The following is a 20,137-nucleotide window of genomic DNA, read 5'->3' on the forward strand; positions in this document are numbered from 1 at the left end:
AATGAGTTTGACAGGTTGTCATTAAGAGTCATTTAATTGCTATATTTTCTTGGGGCTTGGGGTTTATTTGTTTGTTTAGGATAGTAGTATTTAGCTTTACCTCAGGTCTCTGGGCTCTCTAGTCTCTGGTTCTTGGTTATTCAAGCAGTGTTGGTTATGAATTCCATCTTGTGGGGCAAGCCTTAAGTCTAGTCAAAGTTTTTGTGGGAGATTGTGCGAAGGGTTTGTGGCTGCTTCAGTGTTTACATTTCTCATTTGGTAACATGCAGAGTACCTTCATGTACCAAAGATGCTATAGTACCAAAGATAACTGCATCTAATGTAGGTCTGAAGGCTCTGTGTGGGCACCAGCTCAACTTCCCTATGTTCAATGAGTTGTATAGGCATTTTCTTCAGCACGGGCATTGCCATTGGTCTGTGGAGAGCAACCTATAGTTTTGGCAGCAAATCAGATGGTTTAGGCATTCCCATGGAATCCCCTTTGGCCAACAATTCAATTACATTCAACCCAATTCCAGTACTGGAAGCTTCATTTGGTGACAACTGATGGTCAGCTGGGGCTCTTTCTGTGCTGTTATTTGAAAATTTCATTGAGATTCCCTTTATATATGTGTATATTTTGTAAAATTTCTGCTGTATTAGGTTTTCATGCTGTCCCTCATATCGATCTTAATTTTAGCTATCTCACCCCACATTTCCTCCTTCAGCTCCCTCTGCCATTCCTGTATCTCCCATTCCAGCTCACCCCACCATCTATCCAATAACTATTCATAACTATTCTATTTCCTTTTCCTAGGGAGATCTACATGTCACCCCACTGTAAGACCACTAGTCTATTCCTAACCTCTGTGGTTCTACAGATTGTAGCTTGGTTATCATCGACTTAACAGCAAATAGCAACATGTAAGTGAATACATACCATATTTGCCCTGGATGATTTTTTTCTAATTTATTTATTTACCTACACATTTCATTACTTCATTTTTTTTTTATTATTAACTTGAGTATTTCTTATATACATTTCGAATGTTATTCCCTTTCCCGGTTTCCGGGCAAACATCCCCCTCCCCCCTCCCCTTCCTTATGGGTGTTCCCCTCCCAACCCTCCCCCCCTTGCTGCCCTCTCCACAACAGTCTAGTTCACTAGGGGTTCAGTCTTAGCAGGACCCAGGGCTTCCCCTTCCACTGGTGCTCTTACTAGGATATTCATTGCAACCTACGAGGTCAGAGTCCAGGGTCAGTCCATGTATAGTCTTTGGGTAGTGGCTTAGTCCCTGGAAGCTCTGGTTGGTTGGCATTGCTGTACATATGGGGTCACGAGCTCCTTCAAGCTCTTCCAGTTCTTTCTCTGATTCCTTCAACAGGGTCCCGTTCTCTCAGTTCAGTGGTTTCCTGCTGGCATACGCCTCTGTATTTGCTGTATTCTGGCTGTGTCTCTCATGGTCGATCTGCACTCACATTTTGATCATCCGTCTTGAGTTTCATTTGTTCTAGGCATCTAGGGTAACTCAAGCATTTGGGCTAATAGCCACTTATCAGTGAGTACATACCATGTATGTCTTTCTGTGATTGGTTAGCTCACTCAGGATGATATTTTCCAGTTCCAACCATTTGCCTACTTAATTTCATAAAGTCATTGTTTTTGATAGCTGAGTAATATTCCATTGTGTAGATGTACCACATTTTCTGTATCCATTCCTCTGTTGAAGGGCATCTGGGTTCTTTCCAGCTTCTGGCTATTATAAATAAGGCTGCGATGAACATAGTGGAGCACGTGTGTTTTTTTATATGTTGGGGCATCTTTTGGGTATATGCCCAAGAGAGGTATAGCTGGATCCTCAGGCAGTTCAATGTCCAATTTTCTGAGAAACCTCCAGACTGATTTCAGAATGGTTTGTAGCAGTCTGCAACCCCACCAACAATGGAGGAGTGTTCCCCTTTCTCCACATCCTCGCCAGCATTTGCTGTCACCTGAGTTTTTGATCTTAGCCATTCTCACTGGTGTGAGGTGAAATCTCAGGGTTGTTTTGATTTGCATTTCCTTATGACTAACGATGTTGAACATTTCTTTAGGTGTTTCTCAGCCATTCGGCATTCCTCAGCTGTGAATTCTCTGTTTAGCTCTGAACCCCATTTTTTAATATGGTTATTTGTCTCCTTGCTGTCTAACTTCTTCAGTTCTTTGTATATTTTGGATATAAGCCCTCTATCTGTTGTAGGATTGGTAAAGATCTTTTCCCAATCTGTTGGTTGCCGTTTTGTCCTAACCACAGTGTCCTTTGCCTTACAGAAGCTTTGCAGTTTTATGAGATCCCATTTGTCGATTCTTGATCTTAGAGCATAAGCCATTGGTGTTTTGTTCAGGAAATTTTTCCAGTGCCCATGTGTTCCAGATGCTTCCCTAGTTTTTCTTCTATTAGTTTGAGTGTGTCTGGTTTGATGTGGAGGTCCTTGATCCACTTGGACTTAAGCTTTGTACAGGGTGATAAGCATGGATCGATCTGCATTCTTCTACATGTTGACCTCCAGTTGAACCAGCACCATTTGCTGAAAATGCTATCTTTTTTTTTTCCATTGGATGGATTTGGCTCCTTTGTCAAAAAATCAAGTGACCATAGGTGTGTGGATTCATTTCTGGGTCTTCAATTCTGTTCCATTGGTCTATCTGTCTGTCTCTGTACCAATACCATGCAGTTTTTTATCACTATTGCTCTGTAATACTGCTTGAGTTCAGGGATAGTGATTCCCCCTGAAGTCCTTTTATTGTTGAGGATAGTTTTAGCTATCCTGGGTTTTTTGTTATTCCAGATGAATTTACCAAATTGTTCTGTCTAACTCTTTGAAGAATTGGATTGGTATTTTGATGGGGATTGCATTGAATCTGTAGATCGCTTTTGGTAAAATGGCCATTTTTACTATATTAATCCTGCCAATCCATGAGCATGGGAGATCTTTCCACCTTCTGAGGTCTTCTTCAATTTCTTTTCTTCAGTGTCTTGAAGTTCTTATTGTACAGATCTTTTTACTTGCTTGGTTAAAGTCACACGAGGTATTTTATATTATTTGGGTCTATTATGAAGGGTGTCGTTTCCCTAATTTCTTTCTCGGCTTGTTTCTCTTTTGTGTAGAGGAAGGCTACTGATTTATTTGAGTTAATTTTATACCCAGCCACTTTGCTGAAGTTGTTTATCAGCTTTAGTAGTTCTCTGGTGGAACTTTTGGCATCACTTAAATATACTATCATATCATCTGCAAATAGTGATATTTTGACTTCTTCTTTTCCGATCTGTATCCCCTTGATCTCCTTTTGTTGTCTGATTGCTCTGGCTAGAACTTCAAGAACTATATTGAATAAGTAGGGAGAGAGTGGGCAGCCTTGTCTAGTCCCTGATTTTAGTGGGATTGCTTCAAGTTTCTCTCCATTTAGTTTAATGTTAGCAACTGGTTTGCTGTATATGGCTTTTACTATGTTTAGGTATGGGCCTTGTATTCCTATTCTTTCCAGGACTTTTATCATGAAGGGGTGTTGAATTTTGTCAAATGCTTTCTCAGCATCTAATGAAATGATCATGTGGTTTTGTTCTTTCAGTTTGTTTATATAATGGATCTCGTTGATGGTTTTCCGTATATTAAACCATCCCTGCATGCCTGGGATGAAGCCTACTTGATCATGGTGGATGATTGTTTTGATGTGCTCTTGGATTCGGTTTGCCAGAATTTTGTTAAGTATTTTTGCGTCAATGTTCATAAGGGAAATTGGTCTGAAGTTCTCTTTCTTTGTTGGGTCTTTGTGTGGTTTAGGTATAAGAGTAATTGTGGCTTCATAGAAGGAATTCGGTAGTGCTCCATCTGTTTCAATTTTGTGGAATAGTTTGGATAATATTGGTATGAGGTCTTCTATGAAGGTCTGATAGAATTCTGCACTAAACCCGTCTGGACCTGGGCTCTTTTTGGTTGGGAGACCTTTAATGACTGCTTCTATTTCCTTAGGGAGTTATGGGGTTGTTTAACTGGTTTATCTGTTCCTGATTTAACCGGTACCTGGTATCTGTCTAGGAAATTGTCCATTTCCTGTAGATTTTCAAGTTTTGTTGAATATAGGCTTTTATAGTAAGATCTAATGATTTTTTTGAATTTCCTCTGAATCTGTAGTTATGTCTCCTTTTCATTTCTGATTTTGTTAATTTGGACACACTCTCTGTGTCCTCTCGTTAGTCTGGCTAGGGTTTATCTATCTTGTTGATTTTCTCAAAGAACCAACTTTTGGTTCTGTTGATTCTTTCTATGGTCCTTTTGTTTCTACTTGGTTGATTTCAGCTCTGAGTTTGATTATTTCCTGCCTTCTCCTCCTCCTGGGTGTATTTGCTTCTTTTTGTTCTAGAGCTTTTAGGTGTGCTGTCAAGCTGCTGACATATGCTCTTTCCTGTTTCTTTCTGCAGGCACTCAGCGCTATGAGTTTTCCTCTTAGCACAGCTTTCATTGTGTCCCATAAGTTTGGGTATGTTGTACCTTCATTTTCATTAAATTCTAAAACGTTTTTAATTTCTTTCTTTATTTCTTCCTTGACCAGGTTATCATTGAGTAGAGCATTGTTCAGTTTCCACGTATATGTGGGCATTCTTCCCTTATTGTTATTGAAGACCAGCTTTAGGCCGTGGTGGTCCGATAGCACGCATGGGATTATTTCTATCTTTCTGTATCTGTTGAGGCCTGTTTTTTGACCAATTATATGGTCAATTTTGGAGAAAGTACCATGAGGAGCTGAGAAGAAGGTATATCCTTTTGCTTTAGGGTAGAACGTTCTATAAATATCCGTTAAGTCCATTTGGCTCATGACTTCTCTTAGTCTGTTCACGTCTCTGTTTAATTTCTGTTTCCATGATCTGTCCATTGATGAGAGTGGGGTGTTGAAATCTCCTACTATTATTGTGTGAGGTGCAATGTGTGTTTGAGCTTTAGTAAGGTTTCTTTTTACGTATGTAGGTGCCCTTGTATTTGGGGCATAGATATTTAGGATTGAGAGTTCATCTTGGTGGATTTTTCCTTTGATGAATATAAAGTGTCCTTCCTTATCTTTTTTGATGACTTTTAGTTGGAAATTGATTTTATTTGATATTAGAATGGCTACTCCAGCTTGCTTCTTCAGACCATTTGCTTGGAAAGTTGTTTCCCAGCCTTTCACTCTGAGGTAGTGTCTGTCTTTGTCTCTGAGGTGTGTTTCCTGTAGGCAGCAGAATGCAGGGTCCTCGTTATGTATCCAGTTTGTTAATCTATGTCTTTTTTATTGGGGAGTTGAGGCCATTGATGTTGAGAGATATTAAGGAATAGTGATTATTGCTTCCTGTTATATTCATATTTGGATGTGAGGTTGTGTTTGTGTGCTTTTCTTCTCTTTGTTTTGTTGCCAAGACGATTAGTTTCTTGCCTCTTCTTGGGTATAGCTTGCCTCCTTATGTTGGGCTTTACCATTTATTATCCTTTGTAGTGCTGGATTTGTAGAAAGATATTGTGTAAATTTGGTTTTTTCATGGAATATCTTGGTTTCTCCATCTATGTTAATTGAGAGTTTTGCAGGATACAGTAGCCTGGGCTGGCATTTGTGTTCTCTTAGGGTCTGTATGACATCAGTCCAGGATCTTCTGGCCTTCATAGTTTCTGGCGAGAAGTCTGGTGTGATTCTGATAGGTCTGCCTTTATATGTTACTTGACCTTTTTCCCTTACTGCTTTTAATATTCTTTCTTTTATTTTGTGCGTTTGGTGTTTTGACTATTATGTGACGGGAGGTGTTTCTTTTCTGGTCCAATCTATTTGGAGTTCTGTAGGCTTCTTGTATGCCTATGGGTATCTCTTTTTTAGGTTAGGAAGTTTTCTTCTATGATTTTGTTGAAGATATTTACTGGTCCTTTGAGCTGGGAGTCTTCACTCTCTTCTATACCTATTATCCTTAGGTTTGATCTTCTCATTGAGTCCTGGATTTCCTGTATGTTTTGGACCAGTAGCTTTTTTCCGCTTTACATTATCTTTGACAGTTGAGTCAATGATTTCTATGGAATCTTCTGCTCCTGAGATTCTCTCTTCCATCTCTTGTATTCTGTTGGTGAAGCTTGTATCTACAGCTCCTTGTCTCTTTTTTGGTTTTATATCCAGGGTTATTTCCATGTGTTCTTTCTTGATTGCTTCTATTTCCATTTTTTAATTCCTTCAACTGTTTGTTTGTGTTTTCCTGGAATTCTTTCAGGGATTTTTGCATTCTCTCTGTAGGCTTCTACTTGTTCTCTAAGGGAGTTCTTCACGTCTTTCTTGAAGTCCTCTAGCATCATGATCAAATATGATTTTGAAACTAGATCTTGCTTTTCTGGTGTGTTTGGATATTCCATGTTTGTTTTGGTGGGAGAATTGGGCTCCGATGATGCCATGTAGTCTTGGTTTCTGTTGCTTGTGTTCCTGCGCTTGCCTCTCGCCATCAGATTATCTCTAGTGTTACTTTGTTCTGCTAATTCTGACAGTGGCTAGACTGTCCTATAAGCCTGTGTGTCAGGAGTGCTGTAGACCTGTTTTACTGTTTTCTTTCAGCCAGTTATGGGGACAGAGTGTTCTGCTTTTGTGTGTGTAGTTTTGTCCCTCTACAGGTCTTCAGCTGTTCCTGTGGGCCTGTGTCTTGAGTTCACCAGGCAGGTCACTTGCAGCAGAAAAGTTGGTCTTACCTGTGGTCCCGAGGCTCAAGGTCGTAGCCGGGGTGCGGACCCTGGTCTCGCCGAGGTGGCATCTACCGGGAAGAGCTTGGCTGCCTCTTCCGGGAGCCTCCGTGCACCAGGGTTCCAGATGGCCTCCGTGTTTTCCTCTGGAATCAGCAATGTGTGTAGAGAGCAGTCTCTTCTGGTTTCGCAGGCGTGTCTGCCTCTCTGAAGGTTTAGCTCTCCCTCCCACGGGATTTGGGTGCAGAGAACTGTTTATCCGGTCTGATTCCTTCAGGTTCTGGCGGCGGTGTCTCAGGCAGGGCTCCTGCTGCTCCTGGGCCCTCTCCCACGGGAGCCCAGAGGCCTTATACAGTTTCCTCTTGGGCCAGGGATGTGGGCAGGGGTGGGCAGTGTTGGTGGTCTCTTCTGCTCTGCAGCCTCAGGAGTGCCCACCTGACCAGGCGGTAAGGTATCTCTCCCACGGGTTCTGGGAGCAGAGACCATTACTTCATTTTTTAAAACAGCTGAATAAAAATCTATTGTACAATGCACCACATTTTCTTTATCCATTCATCTGTTGAGAGATATGTAGGTTGTTTCCAATTTCTGGCTCTTGTGAATAGAGTAGCAGTGTACATAGTTGAGCAAATGACCCTGTGGTAGGATGAAGCAACCTTTAGGTATATGTTCAAGAGTGGTATATCTGGTTCTTGGGTAGATTAATTCCCGTCTACCTGAGAAACTGCCACAGTGATTTCCATAGTGACTGTACAAGTTCGTACTCCTACCAGTAATGGAATATTACTCTTACTCCACACCCTTAGCAGGGTGAACTGTCATTTGTTTTATTGATCTTTGCTATTTTGGCTAGGGTAAGATGAAATCTGAAAGTTTTCATTTGCATTTCCCTGATGACTAAGAATGTCAAAGATTCCTTGAAGTGTTACTCAGCCATTTGTGTTTCTTCTTTTGAGAATTCTCTGTTTACCTGTGTACCCCATTTTTTAAAATTGGGCTTTCTTCTTGATATCTAATCTTTGAGGTTCTTTGTGTATTTTGGATATTTGCTCTTTATTAGATGTGTAAACTATTTTCTCATTCTGCAGGCTGCTGCTTTTTCCTAATGATGGTGTCCTTTGTCATACAGAAACGTTTCAGTTTTGTGAGACCCCATTTATAAAGAGCTAGAGCCCTGAATCGAGTGGAGCTATGATAAAGTCATTCTGTTATAGCTGGATGCTTTAGTCTTGCACTCTCTGAACACTGTCCAGTTGTAGATCTTATTACTGTCTATGCAACAGGAAGGTTCTCCGATGAAGGCTGACTGAAGGACTGCTCTGTGGGTATATCAATGTGTCATTTTATCACCATGCTTCTTTAGCAGAGTAACAGTAATAGAGTTTCCCCCTAGTGGCCATGACCTATTTAGTCTTGGGTTCTTGGTCTTATTAATAGTGTCAAGTATGGATTTTATTTTGAGAATTTCATACTCAAGTACAGTATTTCTATAATCTCCAGGCTCTCATGGCTACAACTTCTCCTGGGCCTCTCCTCCATCTTCCTCTCAAATTCATGACCTGATCTTCATAATTACTGTTCTTCTTTAATAAAAAATGCCTTTATTCCTATAAATTTTATTGTAAAAAAAACTTTAAAATAAATAAAAACATTTCACATGCTAAAATTAGCTAGATGAAAAGTCTATATAACTCAGTGAATTTTGATACAGTTAGAATGGACGTTCAGAACAGAAGCTGTGGGGTCTCACATTAAATTTTCACTGTCAGTGTTGAATATATTTTATCTATCCTTACCACCAAAACGAAAACATTCCGAGCCAGAATTAGAACTAGAAGAAATATTATATATTGTGTTATGTTATATAACATGTTGTATGTTGTGTTATATGTTATATGTTATGTGTTATGTGTTATATGTTATATGGATCTATACACATACATATATGTATATAAATACACATATATCTCTTATTGAGTCTTTTACTCTTACTATTGAATTTAAAGCTGGCCACTTGGAAAACCTCTCAGGGAGCTTTTTCCTGGAGAAAACAAGTTCTCTCTCTCTTAGCAACCATTGAGTGTCATCATCTAGGTGTGAGGACTTGTGAAATTTTCCTATCCAAGTCGACATGTCAACTAGAATTGTCGTTGTGTGTGCCTTGTTTAGGTAGTCACATTGTTGAGATTTTATATAGCTTTCCTGTCATGTCTAGAAGACACTATCTAGCAGCAGGGGTCCTGACCCGCTGGCCCTTACAATCTCTTTGCCCCTCTCACCATGATGTTCCCTGAGCCTTAGGTGCAGGAATTATGAGTGTATTATAAATGTATCAATTGAGGTGGAAACCCCATGGGTAATTCTTATTCTTGCATTTTGACCGGTGTGGCTTGCAGTGATAGTCTCTATCTATTGCAAAAGAATTTTTTTCTTTTATAAAAGAAAAAAATGTATTTGGGATTTACAGCTTCAGAAGGTTCAAGTCCACGCCACCATGACAGGGAGCCTGGCATCACGGCAAGGAAGGACGGTGCTGGGGCAGTTTGATAGACAAGCATGAGGCACAGAGATTACCTGGGAATAATACGGACTTTTGAAACCCCAAAACCCACCTTAGTAACACTTCTCCTCCAACCAGGCCACACCTTCTCATTCTTCCTAAACCATGTTACCAGGTGGGGAATCACGTGTTCAAATATATGAACTTTTAGGGGCCATTGTTATTGAAACCATCATATAACCTGTTGTCTTCAATTCAACAAAACATCTCGTTTTATTTTTTCCTATATACATTCATGCTTTGTATTTCTCTTGTAGTCTGTTGCAGTGACAACTCAATTGCTTATGAACTTTTACTGTGTATCATCTTTATGATTTTTTTGTTTTAAATTATGTATTTACGTGTCCCTATACCCATGAGTGCACTGCCCACAGAGGCCAGAAGAGGGTATGGGATTTAGAATCACATGCAGTTGTGTGCTACTGATACAGGTGCTGGGAACCAAAATATGGTCCTTTGCAAGAGCAGTGTACTCTCTCAACCACTGACATATCTTAAATACCTTTCTTTTTTTCCTTCACATAACACTTTCATTGATTCTCTGGGAGTTTCACATCAGACACCCCATCAAAATCCTTCCCAGTCTTTCCATGACACCCCCCACCGGGACTACCCCCAAAAGAAGTACAAAATAATAATAATAATAAAGGTCTTCTTTGTGTTATCTATATATTAAGGGAGCGTGGTCAAACTCTCAGTGGTCTATCCCTTAAGGAGAACTCAGTCCTGCCCCTCCCACACCTCTGCCAGAAGCCATCATCAGAAAGTTGCTCTTCTGCATCTCCATCGCATGTTTGAAGATTGGTCTTCCTGTCTAGACTATTACTTTTTTGAAAGGAATCAGGATAGAGATTGTCACAGAAGCCTTCTATGTTCCTCCCTCTCATCTGAGCGTCTGTAGTCATTGATATCACAGCAAAAGTGGTCTCCTTGATCTTCACAGTCATCGGGAGCTCAGATCATGGGCCTCCACAGTTTCTGGAGACAGCATAGACCACTATAAACATGGTCCCCTACTTCAGTAGGACCACAGACCCAGACAAGGCCCTGAGAGGGTTCAGACTGAAGCACAGACCATGGACATCCACATGGCCTTTGATAGTAACATGGATCATGGACATCAACACAGGCTCCAGCTGCAGTAGAACCATGGATCCAACCATGGCTCTTAGTGGCGGCATGGACCCAGATATCACCATGGCATCAGGTGACAGCACAGGCCACTCATGTCGCCATGACTCCTAACAGCATGGCCTACGGACATCTGGATGGCCTTCAGGACTCACATGTACCACAGACATTATCACAGTCCCTAGCAGGGTTCCACTGGGCAGGACACGGGTGGTCATAAGTCTGGTTGGCTTCCCCTCACCAGGACACTGGCTCTTCTGTCCCACACTCACACATCCAGGGCAGGGTGAGGAGCAAGAAATTTCTTCGATAAAGGATGGAAACTACACTCTTCTGTGGGTATAAGGGCAGGTATTTCAAATATGGTTATCAATTACATTGGTTTAGGAAAATGGCAATACTAGGTCCTTCTCTAGGGCTCATGACCTCTCCGACTGCTAGTTGTTAGCTCGGTTTACAGTATCACATTTTAGAATCACATTTTGTTTATCTGTTTATGGGGCAAATAAAGCTGCTGACTTTCCAAAACTCAGATACCTTTCTTAAATGCCTGGTTAAACCCTCTGAACCAAAAGACATCTAGAGAGAATTTTGAAGACAAACATTGAGTTCAGAATGTAAATGTATAAACCCATTTCCTACTGTGACCCCAAAGGAATGCACTGTAACATTGTGAAGCTATGTATCTGTGTTTGAGTTCTTTGTGGAAATAGGCACTGTCGGGTGTGGTACTGAAACTAAAGCCTAGGATAACTGCCGAGGCCCAGATTTGCTGTTATTTGTCTCACTGGAGAAGATGGGCTGATCCCCCTGGGTAAACTTTTGTCTTGTCCTTGTCTTTGTTGGCCAGCGATCATTAAACAGTCTTGTTTGACATTTTTGTGCAGATACCTATGTGCTAATAGCTTAGCTATTTTTGGACTCTAATAGTTTTTGGAAGTCCAAGACACTATGGGTAAAAAAAGATATTCAGAGTTGAAGACAAAAAAATAAAGATGGGCCCTCCGGAGCTCTCCCATATGAAATGGCAATACTGACCATTTCAATGCCTGATACACCCTCCTGGTGACAGCTGTGGGCACGTGAGAGCTGGGGACTGCTCAGCTAATTGAAGTATCCTGTAGGTTCTCTTTGCCCTCAAGAACCTCTCTGATAAATAGCTCTTAGCCAGCTCCTTATATGGCTACAGAAAGCCCCAAGAGTCTGTGATGTATTTTGGATGCAATCTGATTCTAATTTGTCAGGGGTCTCAGGCCTTCAGCTTTGTAGTCAGGGGAAACGTCTGTGGGCTCCAGAGACTCTAGTGCCCTGGTCCCATTGTGAGCACTTCTCCTCTGAAGATCCCCTTATCTTGAAATACAGAAGTGCCTGCAGCTCGTCACGCTGTGCTGGGGAATAGTTCAGATAATAAGAAAGGAAGGATATGGAGGGGATCAGAACTGGCAAAATTGCACAAGAGAAAAGAGGCTCTTGACTTGTTCACCTTTGAAGGTGTTCAGAGCCCACTGAGAAGTATTCCACAAGGCCCTTCAGTTGATGCAGGCTTCCTCATTTTGCCTGTTTACCAGACTGAAGAACCACACCAGAAGGGAAGGCGCTGGCATCAACCACCAGACCCCACATCCCAGTACTTGACAACTTGTTCCCAAGGGGTGTTGGCCTCCTATGACAGTGACCTCATGCAGTTTGACTTTTTTCTGTGATACTTCCAGAACTGTGGGGAACCCAATGCATAATGTCTGCTGGATGCGGGGAGCAAAGAAAGCAGGTGGTGGCTCATTAGACGTTGGATCCTGCAGTCAATGCAAATAACACTGTGTTGTCATGGTGGACTTGACTGAAGAAACTAGAAAGATTACATCCTGTGAAATCCCCCAAACCATCTCTAAATGGTGTTGCAACCCAGATGCTCACATACATGCTGGCCAAAGGAGATGAAACCCCCATGTCTGGAGAGGACAGAACCTCCTGGTGATGCTAATGTTGCAGAAGGAAAGACGCTACAGCTTTCTGTCCGTGGCCATGATGGTTTCTGGCACCCCACCTCCTTTGTGTCCCATCAGCATAGCCATGCAGGTGCAAATCATCACTGGCCCCCACAGAAAGTGACAGGCCATTCAGTCAACCAGATGCCACTTCTACTCTCCCTTCTAGAAAACTCAAGAGAGAAATCCTTTTCACCTTCCCCAGGTAGACTTTTCTTACTGCAGGCGCACCCTCCCTGAGGGGTGAGCAATGGAAGAAGGAAAACTTCCAGGGAAAACAAGAAGCCGGGAGTGGAACAGATAACTCTCTCAGGCCCCACTTGTGGCAGCCCATATTTAATGCGGAGCTGTAACTGTAGAGTGTGAGTTATTCAGAAATGTATACCCCGGGGTGTAATGGGACACGATATATGAGCTGGCTTCGGAGTAACATGTAATATGCTTAACATAACATTGCAACCAGGGGAGCCATTTTTAAAAACGAGAACAACAAAAGAGAGTAAATATCATTAATATAGAATGAGTGACGTGGGAGTTCCCCGTTAGCAGGGGATTTTCGCTCTCTGACATCAGACTTTCATTGCAGTGGGATCATCCTATTTGTCAGTAACTTGCTTTTTAAAATGTAAGATATAATTTGTTAGATATATGACCCAAAGACCTTGGGGGTTAGTGGGAAAGCTCCTGAAAACCCAACATGGTAGACTTTCACTTGGTATGCTCCCAGACGGAGCCATAGTGGAGTTCACCACCACCATAGCCAGAAGGCTGGATCTTAGTAAGTTTTAGGTGTTTGTTCATTTGTTGGTTTTTTAACAACTGAGAGTGTGAAGAACACTTGAGTTGTGGCGGGTGCCCTGATCCTGAGTATATCCACTTTGTTATACTGGTGTCTATGGACAGGTAAAAACCCCAGGACATTCTAAAGGACCCAGAGCTATCACTCATAGAGCAGACACGGGAGGATCCCAGGCAGGCTGGAGTAGACTGTACGATGCACAATCCCATTTGGGAAGTACATTGCACTCTAGACTGAGCGCACCCTGACATGTTCCTCTGAATCTTGTGCTGCTGACTTCCTCGTAGCCTGGATGGACAAGATGGTGCTCAGCAACCATATGTCTTGATTGTGGGAACTTCGTTTTGACTCAGAACCACTCTCTAGGCCAATGTTTTCTGAATCAAATAACATAATAATCTCATTCTCTCTCTCTCTCTCTCTCTCTCTCTCTCTCTCTCTTCTTTCTGTGTGTGTGTGTCTTTCTGTCTCTCTCCGTCTTTTTGTCTCTTTCCTCTGTCTCTCTATCTCTGTCTCTGTCTCTGATTCTCTGTCACTCTGTTTCTCTTTCTCTCTCTGTCTCTCTCTCTCTCTCTCTCTCTCTCTCTCTCTCTCTTTCTCTCTCTCTTTGTGTGTGTGTGTTTGTGTGTGCATACATGCTACTTTTTATTGTTAGACAAGGTATCACTGTGTAGTCCAGGTTAGCCCAAAACATGACACATCATTATGCCTCAGTCATTCAAGTGCTATGATTATAGGTGTGTGCCACCACTCACAACTGAATGTTACTAAGTAGTTTTTGTAAGAGGGGAAAGTAGGAAGTTCGAGAAATCAAGGAAGGGCAACACCGAGTACCAGCCAATGGCCAGAGTCTCGGGGCTCCAATCTAGCTTCTAACACTGCTCACAAGAACAAAGACACGGGTTTACCTAAAGAGTAATTTGGAGGATTAGAAGTTATATACATCAACTTGAGTGGGACTCGGGCTTTCAGGTGAAGCATTATTTGAACCTGTCTGTCTGTTCATGACTTTGGTAGAGATCAGCTTTAGGATTGATGGGTTTTGCTGCCCTCCCCCTTGTGAATACCATCGTCTTTTATCTACTGAAGAACTGCATAGAAAAGGTCGAGCTGAGGCCAGTGAAGCACTGAACAGGTAAAGGCACCTGCCACAAAGCCTAGCCCTAATCCAGTCCCTGACCCACATCATGGAAGGAAAGAACTGACTTCTGCCAGCTGTCCTCTGGTCTCCATGCACATAGCCCACGGCAGTCTTCAGTCACACACACACACACACACACACACACACACACACACACACGCTGGCAGAGCCGGAGCAGTTTGCCTTTTCCCTCCCCTCCTAGCATCTTTAGCCCTTGGGTTTTCCATTATAGGCTCTCTCTATCTTCAGACCTTCAGACTTAACTTGAATTCTGCAGATTTCCTGCATCTCCTGTTTTTAGATTGTGTGTGTGTGTGTGTGTGTGTGTGTGTGTGTGTGTGTGTGTGTGTGTGTGTGTGTGTGTGTCTGTCTGTGTGTGTGTGTGTGTGTGTGTGTGCGTGCGCGCTCATGCCTGTTCATGTGTGTGGAGATCAGAAGTATCAATATCGGGTGTCTTCCTCTATCACTCTCCACTACATCCTTTTTGAGACACAGCCTCTCACTAATCCTGGCACACACTGCTTGGCTGCACTGGTTGTCCAGGGACCTCTTGTGATCCTCCTGTCTCTGTTTCCTGGTGCTAAGATTGCACGGATGTGCTGCCACGCACAGCTTTTCCATGGATGCTGGGGATCGGAACTCAAGTTCTCATGCTCTCATCACTGGACGATCTCACCAGCCTTTCCTATACCAGTTTTAAAAGCAAAATTTCTACTACAACATTATCAAGAGATATACTAACTTTATACTTACATACTGGAGGAGATGGTAGGCAAATATTAAATCACTCGTTTGCCTAATTAAACTACTATGTTTCTCTAAGAGCAGAAAATTGTATGTACAGCAAAAACACCAAATAATAATATAATAATATAATAATCTTGAATCTAAACCACAGCTTTCAGGCAACGTTTGTCGGCTTTGCTTACTATGACAGTGCATGCCAACCACAGTGCACATCCTGTGTTCAGAAGCAAGGCCACAGTGCAGTCATGTGACACAACAGAAGCACAGCCAGAGACAACTCAGATTCATTGTACATATGAGTTTGAATTCATTTCTGGTCATTGTCTTTTCAGAAGCAATTTACTATTGTCATTTTTTTCATTATGAAGTCCCATATGGAGTTGTGACCCAATTTTAAAATTAGGGACTAGATTATAAAATCTCTAGTTTTAAGTTATGAAGGTATAAAGAAGAATGCCTGTGGTATTTTCTGTCTGTCTCTCTCTCTCTATCCACATAATGTTAATTTTCTATTACTATGACAAAAGAAATAGCTAAAATAATTTGCAAAGAAAGCATCTCGTTTTAAGGTTTTAGTCCATAACTTACTGTCCCCATTATTTGTTGTTGGAGGCTGTGTGTGGCAGCACATTATAGTGGGATTATTGGCAGAGAAAAGCCTTCACCTCATGGTCTGCTGTGAGTGAAGGAAAGAGAAAGGGGTGGGGCTCCATTGTCCCCTTCGAGAGCACGCACGCAATCACAAGAGGACCTTCCACTAGACCCTGCATCCTATGTCTTCACCATGCCCCAGCAGGGACTAAATCTTTAGTACATGGGTTTCTGTGAGACAGCTCACATCCAAACTATAGCAGATATTGGTATTCACAAATACAGAAGCTTTAATATATATTAAATATGTATAACATATATTTTATAAAAATATATAACATTAAAAATTATATAATCACATATACACATACATACTCATATATATGTTATGAGTTTTATCCATACCCCCTGGCCGTAGCCCTCACTGTTCTACAAGTGGCATAATGAGCAATTCTTTTAATATAACATCTAACGTTTAGTCCTTGCTTTCAAAAGCAGCTTTAGAATAGCCTCAGAGGAACAGAGGTGAAAGAGAACATGTCAGACCTCGGAGAGCAAAGTATCTCTACTTTCTTCTAATCTCCTTTCAGCCACCTAATTTTTTGCCTAAGATAGTTCACAGAAAACTCAGATGGGTCCCTGTATCTAGATATATATTCCAACTCTTTGTCATGTATCTCCTTTCAAGTTGGCCATTAGGAAGTTCTTTCAGCCACCTGTATAAAGGGAGATCACAGGAGCCTCATGGGAGAATGGGGCCTCAGCAAAACCTGATAGGAAAGAATGGTGCCCAGAGAAACCAAAAAGACTCTAAGTAGACAGGTCTCGCTGAGCCTCTAAGCTGCTCATCTAGTCAGATGGTGTACATCTGTCCATGTTCCAGACACAAGTCTGTGCAAAGAAGCCACCATTGGTAATGGTAATAGCTTTTGCCCACTTGTTACATACCTGGGCAGAAGGAATCGAAATTTTAAAAATTGCCTCTGTGAAATTTGGCTTGTGAGTAAGTCTATGGGATACTTTCTTAACTATTAATACAGGAGGGCCCAACCCGCTGTGGGTGCCAACCACACACAGGAATGCAGACCTAGGCTGTGTTAGAAAGGCAGCTGAGGAAGGGGTTTGTAATCCCATAGGAAGAACAACAAAACCAACAGACACCCCAGAGCTCCCAGGGACTAAATCACCATCCCAAGAGTCAACAGGGATTAACCCATGGATCCAGCCACATACTTAGCAAAGGATGGCCTGGATGGGCATCAATGGGAGGGGAAGCCCTTGGTCCTGTCAAGGCTCGATGCCCCAGTGTAGAGGAATGTCAGGGTGGGAGGAGGCGGTTGGATGGGGAAGCACCCTCATAGAAATGGGGGGAAGATAGCCAGCTTCTAGAAGGGAAAGCTGGAAAGGAGATAACATTCGAAATGTAAATTAAAAAATATCCAATAAAAGAAAAAATGTCAAAAAGAAAAGAAAGGAAAGGCAGCAAGGCCAGTAACCAACATTCCCCCATAGTTTCATCTTCAAGTTTCTACCCTGAGTTCTTGCCTGAGTTTCTCCCCAATTAAGGGCTGCTACGTTTCAGTCCTAAACCCTTTCCTCTCTCAAGTTGATCTTAGTCCGTTTATCACTGCAACAGCAACAACTACAGTCACGAAAAGATAATACCCACTCAGGACCTGGGTCAGGGTTTAGAGAGCATCCAGACATCTGCACACTTGGAGGACACTCGGAAAGACTTGCTTGCTTCCTGCCTAGCAGGCTGTAACCATTCTGGGGCCCTAGCGCCAGAACCACAGGTGGATTTCTTTATGGCCAGTCTAGATCGCCCCAGCCGCCATATGCTTTCTAGTTTCCAGACCAGTTAGAACTGTCACTGATGTAGAGCAGAAGCCATCACAGGGACCAATGCCGTGGGGAAGCCTACGTTCCTCCTTTGGTTCACGCATGCCGTCACACTTTCCTGCCTCTGCTTGATTTGTTAAGCTAAGTAGTGATAATGTGTGCTCATAGACAAACAGGGCTAGTGGGCAGAAGTCAAGTGTATCTCAAACATGTAAACGTCACTCCAGAAGTCTCAGGTAAAAGAAAAGATATCACTTGATAATGTGTCTGAAATTATGATATGACATTTTTACATTATAGGACAAGGGATCAAAAGTTAGGAGGTAACTGCGGGAGGGCATGAGGTATAGTCTATTGTACTTAGGGAAGCAGTTGAATATCTTTGATGTTTTATTAGATGTGGTAGAAAAGCAATAAAAGTTAATTCCTTGAAGGAAGTAACGGAGAAACAATTATTAAATTCTTCCAAGTGCTTACTCCTGAGGAAAATGTAAATTAGAAACTTCCAAACCAATATAAAGTGAAAAAAAGAAACATTCAAAGCAAAGACAAACAAGGAAATTACACTCCAAAAAAATTAGAGCCTTCTATATATTCTTTTTTCCACAAATAGGGTTCTGCTCTGTAGACACGGCTGGCTTTCAACTCTTGATCCTCCTGTCTCAATATCTGGAGTGCCAAGATTATAGGCATGTGTCACCATCGCCAGCTGGATATCTTTTGTTCTCCATGAAACTAATATTTACTTTTCACCCACCTTGTTTATACTTGCTTAAGTATCACCAGATAAGTGTGGATAAGTGGCCTTAAGCCTGCTTAGTGGTTGTTTGTGCCCAGTGAGTGGTTGAAGCAAGGGGAACTCCATTCTGATTAGTACTCTGTGGGTAGCTGGTTACCAGTCTTGGGTATCTGCTAGACAGGCAGAATGGGTACCTGCAAAACTACAGACCAGTCTGCTGCCCTGAGATAAGCATCAGTGAGCTTGGAGACCCCTTTCATTCACCACGAAGTTGATCCTGGGTCACAGCTTTTCCAGTGATACTCTGGCCTTCCTTTTCAGTCTACTTCAGGATATCCACAGAAGTAGAAACGAGACAAGACTTGCCAGGGATGCTCACAGGACTTTGTGCTGGGTATGTGCACAACTTCAGAGCCAGTACCACGCTGTCATGGCATGGTCAGAGAAGTCTACATAATGCAGAGGAGAATCTAGGCTGTGCATTGCCATGTAAGGCAGACCAACACAAGATGTCTAGAGGTTAGCACTGTATGAGTTATCAGTGACATAGCATATACCACCCAGAAATCAGTCAACCTCAGAATGAATCCAGCCGGGATGGTAGTGATGAGGTGTTGAGATCTGCAGGGCTTTCACTGACATTGACAGCACCAGCAGCCCGCTGAACCTTCTCCCAGGTCCTATTCAGAGATAAGATAGAGACGGCACCATGGCTTCGTCTCTAGAGATACTGTCCTATCTGGACATCAGAATTAGCCTCTACACACATGCCAGGAGTAAGTGTACCCTCGTCCCCAATACCCCCTCCCAAACACTGTTATACTCACTTACACAGAAGAAAAACTTTATACAATTAGAACTAGGGAAAAGAGAAATAACCTTAGAGAATACAGAGGCAGTGAAATATACAAATTACATAACGTGTTCCTCTATACTAGTGCATTTGACTACCTAAAGAAAACAGTAATTTCCTAGAAAAATATTCTATCAATTGAATATTTGGCATAAACTGGTTCCACGGCAGGTAATTAAAAGGATAATTAAAAAAAAACACTCCCAATAGCCAAACACTAAAATCAGATGTGTCTGGTTTGAATTTATCTAGTCCTGGAAAAACTGATAATTAATTTTAATTCTTCAAGGCTATATTAAAGTATGTAGAAGCCTCCCCAACTCTTTTATAAACCTTGGCATTACTAAGTGCTGCCAATGAGTTTGAAACAAGCCTAGAGATCATTTTATATTGCCATGTATCGTTCCCTGTGGACATTGCTAAACGTGGCTAGATTTGACCTATTGCCATTAAATTTAGATTGACTGCATTTATATTCTAACAAACACACACAGTGGATGACTGGACATTTAACTGTTCGGATAGACGAGTCTTCATAGAGGAAAGCTCCTTAGAATGAGCTTTGATGCAGCCTCGTGAGGGAACAGAGAGCAGAAGGCAGAACGCAACACAAGCTCATCACCATCTCAGTGAAAAGTCAGATCCCTCAACCTGAGGCAAGATGCAAGGGGAGGTGGTACAAACAATCATTGTAAGAACTTTGGTTGTTAATTTGGTTGTCCTGACTGTGTCTCTCCATAAGTTTGCATTACCCTTTTCAAATAAAGATGGCTTGGATGTTGGTCCTTTGAAGCAGCAAAACGAGGGGGATGTGGTATTTAGGACTACAGGAGTAAGTCTTGGGTTCCCTTGAGAGGAGGGTGGAGGAGTTGAATGGTAAATAGAAGAAAGGGGGGATCCTGGCCTCTGCTGGAAGAGGGACTGTGGGTTATTGGGTGAGGTCTAGCAAGTTCACAGGATTTGCTACCCTTACGCAAGTACCTCGAATTTGCTGGTACCTTCCTCCTTTAGCCCTTTAGCCTAGAATTTATTTCTTCCAACAGCCCCAGTTCA

Source organism: Rattus rattus, chromosome 6, assembly GCF_011064425.1.
Source record: "Rattus rattus isolate New Zealand chromosome 6, Rrattus_CSIRO_v1, whole genome shotgun sequence".
Taxonomy (NCBI): domain Eukaryota; kingdom Metazoa; phylum Chordata; class Mammalia; order Rodentia; family Muridae; genus Rattus; species Rattus rattus.